The sequence below is a fragment of the Gavia stellata genome, chromosome 30, assembly GCF_030936135.1.
Source record: "Gavia stellata isolate bGavSte3 chromosome 30, bGavSte3.hap2, whole genome shotgun sequence".
Lineage (NCBI taxonomy): Eukaryota > Metazoa > Chordata > Aves > Gaviiformes > Gaviidae > Gavia > Gavia stellata.
The window spans coordinates 6,309,571-6,318,468 of record NC_082623.1 but is presented as its reverse complement, the minus strand read 5'-3'; positions in this window follow the sequence as shown (position 1 = coordinate 6,318,468).

Below are 8,898 nucleotides of genomic sequence, written 5' to 3'. Positions count from 1 at the left end.
AGTTTACAGGAAAAAAGGAGAATACAAAGTCAAAGGGCTTTGCTTTAAAAAATACACCAAAACAAGCAATCCGCATGTGAACGAATTAACTACCAGGCCAGCCTCTGTGTTCAGGGACAAAAGAACAAGAAATTGAAAACGTGAGCTCGCCATTAAAAACAAAACCACATTGAACATCTTGTATTCATCCCACCACTCCATCGATTCAAAAGCAGTGCATTAACTTAGTAGTCCTGATGAACACTTGCAAAATCACAATTTTCAGTATAAATATTTCAGATTCCTTAAAATACTTTTGAAGTAAAACATCAGAAGGCTGCTTTCTATGAAATTGCTAAATATAACGAGTGCTGTAGGATACCGGACTAACAGTCTGCGCAGAGAAGTCCTCCAGTATTTTCCTGTTACTAGATAAAATTCATTAAAAAAAAAACAAAAAACCAAAACAGGTTAGCCAGAATCCCACCTGCTTTGCTGCACAGAACAGAGAGGAACAGCAAATGGCTATTAAGAAAATAATATTTTGCTTACCCAAGTCAGCACAAACAAAGCAAGTCCCGTTCGCTGCTGCTCCGGCTCGGCTCCCGCGGTCTGCGGGGATTAGAGCCCGCCTGGGTGCTCACCGGCAGCGGGAGGAGGAGATGGCTCCGCCGTGACGGTAACCAGGCAGCGTTTCACGGGGAGTCAATCGCCACGAGCACGAGCTGCCTGTGGGTGTGCGTGTGCGTGCACGTCGCTGTCGATAACGGCAGCGGTACCTGCCAGCGCGGACGCGGGAACCCGAGCGCTTCGCCGGCAGGAATTGATTCAGCTGCTGCCAGGAGAAATGGTGCACGGCGTGCAGCAGCAGCCGCCGCTCCTCACAAGTACTGAATGTGGTATGGAAATATTCCTGGGTGAAATGCAAATATAATTTGCCTTAATCAAAGAAATGACTTCTCGGTATTAAAAAATGTCCCATTTTCTTTTGTATGACGTTGGGACGTCTGTGGGACTACACAGCATGGAGCGGGACGGGCTTTCCCGATGGGATGCTCCGGCACCCCAGCCCTATCATCTCCAACACTGGGAAGGTGATGCCCTCCACCATTTTTAGATGGTACAAAACCATGGAGAAAAAGCATTGCAGCAGAGATTCATCTCCATCATCAGAGTTTTGGACTATTTTAAACCAAGCAATGGCTCTATTTTGACTTTCAAAACCTCTGTGTGTGTGCCTTCCCAAGAAGCACAGCACATACGAATACAGGAAATATTAATAATTCTTTGAATCTTTTCTATAGTGTATGATTTTTAGAGATGGCAATAACAACTTTACTGACTGCATTCTCAGTTGATTTACACTGCCATCTAGAATAATGCATGAAGAAAGTACATATCATTGCGAAGCTTAATTTTATATCGGGAATAAATCAACTCTGAGGCAATACTAGAAAATCACATTATTTTTCTTAACATTTTTTTCTTCAGTCGCTTAGTTCCAAGGTGAAGGCAGTTTAGTATTCTCCCTCTCTTTGTTGGCTGGAGTCCATCACTGTGAACTCCACAGCGTTGGGGATTTTGGTCAGAATTTCTGGATGTGGATTTGAATGCTGAGGTTTTCTTTAGAGCTAGGCTTCGGTGGAATCTGCACTGATCTGATCTTGAAACTCTTGTAAAGCTTCATCTGTTCATCCCTTTAATGTCTTCCCTGTGGCAGCACCAAAAGCTGTTGTGTGGCTTTGTCTGTACCCCCTCTGGCGTGAGGGGGAGCCGGTCCCACTCCTGGCATCACGGGTAAGGTCATTTGTTAGGGTGTAGATATACCATACATATATCTATATGCCCTATACGTGTGCATGTAGGAACATGGATGCGCAGGTCAACCCCTCTGGTCCTGCTGCAGTGCAGACATTGCCATTTGCTCCCCGGTGTAAAACCGGTGGCAGCTGCAGACAGCGGGAACCCTCGGCAGGGCAGCACAGCGCCTGCCCCCACTGCTGTGCACGGGTGCCCGCGGTGCCCGGTGCCCTCCTGCGCCCGCCCCGGGCTGCGCTGCCCGCTCTGCCTCTGGACAGAGCTGGCGTGAGAAAGGTGCTGGCCACTTCTGCCTCTTGCCTGTTTGTTCCCATCTATTAATTCCAGTTTTAAAACTTAAACTCAGTGTAATGCTTTCAGTATTATTTTCTTTGTCACATTCAGTTCTCACCTATTATTTTATAAGATTCTGGGTTTTCTTATTAACTTCCTCTAGAGTCCTTTTACTTTCCCAAAAGCTATGAGCAATCGCATTCTAACTAGAAATTTAATAGCCGCAGTTAAAACTTGTGTTGTCAGATAACACAGAAGCGAAGGACACCCTGGACCAGGGAGGGCATTTTAAGATCACTTCAGCTGAAGGAACCTACGTTACCGCAGCAGAGCCCGATGCCACCCGCAAGCGCTGGCGAGGTGGCCGGTGAACGTGCATGGGGGGCTGAGGAGGAAATTTATTGAAATAGGTTCACTATGATCATAATTCCAAATAGAGTGCAAAAAGGAGAACAAACTGGCATCTGTGCACGAGCATCCATCTTCCCCGTGACGCTGGTGCCTGACCCCGGGTTTTGTTTGCCTTGCACAGAGCAGCGCTCGCTGGCCCTGCGCGGGGGGGCACCGAGTCGGGCCGGGCCGGGTTAGTTGTAGGGAGGTTAAGGGGAAATCACATTAAAAATGACACGACTGCGATTGCTTTGGGAGAAGTTTAAGGCAGAGATAATGAGAACAAAAGGGAAGCGTTTACTGCGCACCAGTCCTTGGAGTTTGCGTGGTGTTATTAGCTGTGTTGAAGAGGAGATGGCTGTGATAAACTGGAGCGGGTGCGCACGCCTTGTCTTGCTCTTGTAGCACTTGCTGTAAAGGTATTATAAATCTTGCAGGAAGAGCGTGGCTGCAGCAGGCGATGCTAGGGACAACCATCAGAAGGGGGAAGAAACTTGCTAGAAAAAACAGAAAGCGGAACAGGGCTCTTCAGTATGCGAGAGCTGCACCCTTCCCCACATCAGCAGCGTTCAGAGTTTGGCCTTCAGAAACACAGAGAAAAACACCGACGACCCAGTGGGAGCGAGAGAGAAAAGCTCCCTTTTGTGCTCTGCTGTGGAAAGAATCAATCGAGATGGTGGCTCTCGACCTTGCCCGATAGAAATCTAGGACAACAGGCAATTCAGTTCAGGGACTTTTGCTGGGCTCTCAATGGGCTTGAGTTAAAATAGCAGTTATTAACCAAAGAGACTCAGAGCAAGCAACAATCTAGTTTTCAACAGCATGAATCAGAAGTGAGGAGGCGTGATGGAAACCAACAGCACAACGTGCAAATTACAGCAGCCTGTTTGCAGAGGTGTTGGAAAGGCGCCGTTAGCCCCGTCCCTGCGGGCCCTGCCGTGGGGCGCCAGGTGACAATGCAAAGGAGATTTGGAAGAAAATCGCCTCTGATCTTTGATCCTGGTCCTGGGTGCTGTTCATCAGACAGTGCCAGAGAGGTTTTGCTTTGGAAATGAATAAAACGGTGGGATTTAGCTCAGGTATCCTCTGGTGAGAAGGGACCTGGAACACTTCTGTGTGTTTTTGCAAAGTGAGAAAAAATAGCTCCTGAATATTATCAGCGAGAAAGCAAACAGGGCAGCAGGGCCATTACTCTGGAGGTTTTGAGATGTGACACCCTGAATGTAAATACAAACTCAGAAAGCAAATACAAAGAACCACTGCTGGTAATGCCAGGGGTTTCCAGGAGCGTGACTCATGGGCTTAACTCCCTGGGCCCGGCAGCAGCAGCACTGCGATCCCCGGGTGGGCAGGCTCCGGGCTGGGACAGGCTCCGGGCTGGGACAGGCTCGTCGCTGCCTTTGCCCAGCTGTAGCATCCCAGAACTCCCAGGCTGGTGCCAGCAGAGAGCACTGCAGCACAGCTGATGGGAACCGCATGGACTTCGGAGCAAAAATAAATACATAAGGACTTCCATGGGCAATGCAGCTGGGCTTTCTGAGCGGTTGGTCAGGGGAAGTTGTTATTCTAGATGAGCTCCTTGAAGTAACGTGTAATTCAATAATGTATTCCTCTCAGCTGGAATCTGTAAGAATTACTTGCTTTGTTGCCTTAAACACAGACACTGACTATAAAGCAAGGAGGTTCCTTCATTCACAGTGTGATTGGGAATGAGTTGATGTGGAACTAGATGCCGCTTCTTTGAATCTATACTGTCTCTGCTGGAAAGAGTTGCTCTTTTCTACAGGCTTTATTTTTATAAATCAAGTGGTCAAATTGGTAACTGAGTTATCCGAAGCACTTAGCCACAGGTTTTGCACATTCTTCTTAACCTGGTAATTATGGTCCTGGGAACTAAGTGCTAACCCTTCATTTTAAAGTGGTAGGGAATCATGCAATTAGCTCCCCATAGGCACGTGCTGTTAATTAAGTTGTTCAGGGGTACATTTACTGTACAGCTTGATTGTCTGTCCCAAAATAATTCCAGCTAGCATGTCTCTGGTATGCCATTGTTTTCATGGAAAACTGTCTTTCTGGGACATGTCCTGACCCACTGTACAAACCACCATCCTGGATTTACAACCCCCCCGTGACCTGAAGGTGAAACAGTGTGGGTTTGGGTTTGAGGCTGAATTTCTTCAGCTGAAGAAGGGCTACTTTTGAATCGCGTTTAGTCGGTACTGGACGCCGCCGCTCCACGGGAGGCCGAATCCACCACGCTCCCAGATCCGCGGCCGTCCGCTTTCAGCCTCGCCTTCCCGCGCTGCAGGGTCCTGCCCTGGGGTGCATCTCCCGTGTCCGTAGTTCACGCTCGGAGTTGACTAACGGGAAGTAGCAGCCACGTCGGAACCTCCCAGGGCCCTTCCTTGGCTTGTTGAAAAATTAAGCACGAAGCAGGTGGGCTGACAGATGTTCACCCGAGCGGTCCTTAGGCACCTGTACAAAGCAACACTGCCTTTTGCGCCTCCGGGGAGGGAGAGGCGGGCGGTGACCGCCGGCCGCGATCCGCGCAGCCTCGGGAAGGCCCCGGCGAGCGGCGGAGCGCGCGGCCGCCCCCGCCCCGAGAGCCGCCGGCGGAGGGCGCAAAGCGCGGACCGGCGCGATGCGGTGCGGATCCGCCTCCCGCTGCGCTGTCCGCGCCGCCGCCGCCGTCCCTCGGCCTCGGGCTCCCTCTGGCGATCGGCCCGCGCCCGCGGCGGCCGCTGGAACTCACCGGTGACGCGCGGGACACCCCCCTGCCGCGCCGTCCCGGCGGAGAGAGGGTTCAGCGAGTCGGTCCTTGGGGGGCAAAAAGATACCGGGAGCAATAAAATCCGTTAAAAATGCGTTAAGGCATTCCCGGCGCAAGTGCAGCTTTCTTCAGTTGAAAAAGAAATCTTTCAGGATGCTGTGGTCTGGCTGAAAGACTTTGCCAACAGCAATTCCTCTTTGACTGCTTATTGCTGTGTGCAGTAAATAATCCAGGAGATAATGGCACTGTAGACTTTAGTTTAAGAAAAAATCCAACTAGATTTTTCTGGGCTCGTCTCATACAGGATTACATGTGTTTCTGTTAAGATTTTTTTTCTCTCGGGCCAGACAGCAGCTTCAAATCACTTCTCCTGTTTTATCTGTGACTACAGGTGCAGGAACAAGACAAAAAAAAACCCCTCCTGTAAGTGATGCACCAACACCACCTCCTGATCTGCCCCGTGGTCTGGGATGGAGGCAGCCTTGACCTGGGTTTCCACTCCCTCTCTGCTGCCGGCCACGCAGCCAGGCGCACCCCGGCTCTACCCGTACCTGGGGAACACAGCAAAACACCGGGAAGAGCCGCTAAGGTATAAGGCGAAGATGCTGAAAAACTACCTGCATCACTGCTGGAGAAGTATGTGGGCGTCCCGCCAAGCCAGCTTCGTGTTTTGGAGTATCACACAAGAAACATCATGGAGTTCGGAGAGCATGTTGAAGCACCAGAGAGAAAATGGGTATTTGTAATAAACTGATATCCCGTCTGCTTTTGTGTAACCAGAGTTTGTTGGTGGCTACATGTACCTGCAGAACACCCCCCTCGAGGTAGAGAGCTCACAGTGAGAATGCTGACAGAGACGCTGACGAGAGATCAGTGTTTAGGAAGCTGTTCATGAAATCATTTTTCACGACTCTCTCCGGATTACCTTTTGCTCTCAGGTGCAGTATAACAGCATTCTAGGTATTTTTTACGAGTGATGTCTTCAGCATAATTGCCACACAGACTGATTTACACAATTTCCTGGGCTCACTATCGCTGCTTCTCTGGCGCTTTTTAAAGAACGTGGGACCGGGCTCCGGACCGAAAGGAACGGTCATCCACGGGGGAGATCGAGCAAGCGCGCAGCGTGGCGAGGCAGAGCAGTGGGACACGAGGGCTAATTTTCGCAGGAGCGGGAGTGTTTGTTTTGGTTTTTGAGCGATGACAAGTGAGCAAACAAGATATGAATTTCACATCTGCTCCAAAGACTTCTCTTACTCTCTGTAAGTAGCCAAAACATATCAGGAGTTGGTAAGACAACATGTCTGATGGATTTATGCTTTTTTTTCATCAGCTTGCTGAAAAGTGGAAGCTAGATGACAAAACATTTCACAAGCAGTCACAGAGTCCATCTCTCGGCGTGTGGGAGTACCGATAGAAGCCGGCATTGCCTGAAATTGTAAACTGCACTTAGTGCCCTTGATTGGAGCTCTGTAACATTGTCCTCCTGCTTCCCACGAGACCTGGCTGACCATCGGCACTTGGAAGCGTTTGCTTTGTTCACCTACGTATAAGATGACCAGAAACACAGTTTAGTGTAATTTCCCGAGGTGCTGTTACTCATAACAGGCCATTACCCTGGTTTGGTGGTGGTTGGAGAAATTTTTATCTGCCTGGAGCCTGCTAGATGTAATTATTCAGAATATCTGTTTTCTGACCATTTGAAAATAGCTGTGGGATGGCTGCTGGCAGCTAACGTGTCTCCTATGACACAGGGAATATATCCAAATCTATTTAAATAATCTTTTCTCTGTTCTGTTTAAAGAGGTGGCAGTTATCCTTACGGGTAAATAGACTACCTTCCAGATACTCTGTCATCTTTAGACACACCGTGCAGTTCGTTATAGCAGCACTAAATCAAACCCACTTCTTGTCAGAAGGAACCTTCCCACCTCCTTCCTATGAAATTTGACAGTGTACATGGCCGATAATGGCTTTCCTGCTCAGGTGACCCACCGGTCCGTCTCAGCCACACCGTCTAAGTAGGTAATTGAGATGGTGACACACATAGTCTCTTTTTTTTTTCCCCCTAGAAGTAAAAGTGTTCTAAGCACGTTAGAGAGTAAGGCTAGAACAGCTGTGTGAAGAAATAGACAAATTACTCAAATATGTGCTGAATGTCCCGGGGATTTTGCATGCCAGGAAGGAAAACCGCAGAAGGCGGCGAGGGAACAGAGCCGGCGTGCCCGGGGAGCTGCTAGCTGTCTGCAGACGGACGAGCACACCCCCGGGTTCGCAGCCTTTATTTAGCTAAACCCTTTTCACAGTTGTTTCAGGCAGGGGCGGTTGCCGAACACGCAGTCTCTGCTCCTCACACAACCGTAAATCACAGTGCCCGCGGCGGGGACAGCCCCTGTACGGCAGCCCACGGGTCCCTCGTCCGGCATGGGCACACGTGTATGGACATCGTGGACGCACGGCAGTGATGAAAGAGGTGCTTAGCTGTTAATGTGGTGCAAATGATTACTTATTATTAAGGTCTAAAAGCAAGTCAAGCTACTTAGTAGCACGTGGAAGAAGGTGATTTTTACATCAATTTTTCCCAGTCCCAAATATCCAGGTATTTACTAGAATTTTGTTTAGCCAGACTGGCAATGAGTGAGTTGTCCCCCAATGAATGACATAAAGTTTGATTTGGGGTACGGTGATGAACATAAACCCCAAAGTTGGAGTGGTGCAGGTGTGTTCCTTAGCCCAGCCCTTTGCCAAGGATTTTTCATATAAGACCAGAATTATGACAACGCTTAAAACCACTATGAAAAGTGCTATAGCTTCTAACGTCTGAGATTTATATTGATGGGTTTTGTACCAGAGCCACCGCCCTCCTCATAAAGCTGTACATCAGCTTTGAGATGCCAGACAAGAGACCACCTGCCTTTCTCCTGATTTATTACCAGAGTCATCTGGTGCCATTTGATTCCTCCTGGTATGAAACCATTCATTATTTATATTGCAAAGAACTAGAAATAGCTGTCAGGTGTCCGTTTTCAGGTTGGCACTGGCAGAGAGGAATGCAGGGTATTCTGAGCATCCCTACCAACATGCAAGATGTAGAAGAGAAACTGCCCTGAGGCCGCCTAGGGAGAAAAATGAGGAATGAACGTGTTATTTCTACGTGCGATGCTGCTTGGGACTCCTGTGCTGGCATGCAGCGTACCACCGCGCTGTGGGGAGATGCACGTCCTGCTTACCACCACCCCTACACTCACCAACAGCTCCAGACAGCGTGGAGCAGATGTAGTACTTTTTTTCTTTCTGCTTAATCCAGTCTGTATGTTTTGAGCTCCACTGATCTTGATCTGTCAGTGTCTCCTGACTTTAAACAGCTGTTTTGGTTTTGCTTGGTAAATGGGTTTCTTAGCTGTGATCCTTATTGTTTTACATCTTAAACTTTCATTTCAACTTTCTGGTTCGTAATAATCTCACAGCTCGAATCGCAACAAAAGCTCTAAGCATCTCTCACAAGGATATGGGGGGAAATCACAAAAGGAGTTGAAGCACGTGATGGTGATAGCACACCAGAGCTACCTCCGCAGGTGAGGGTGGATTTAATATGAAAGCTTCATGGTTACCGTGTCGAGTTTTGTATTTCTTGTGTGCATGTGGGTGATTTGATCAGTGCTGCCTTC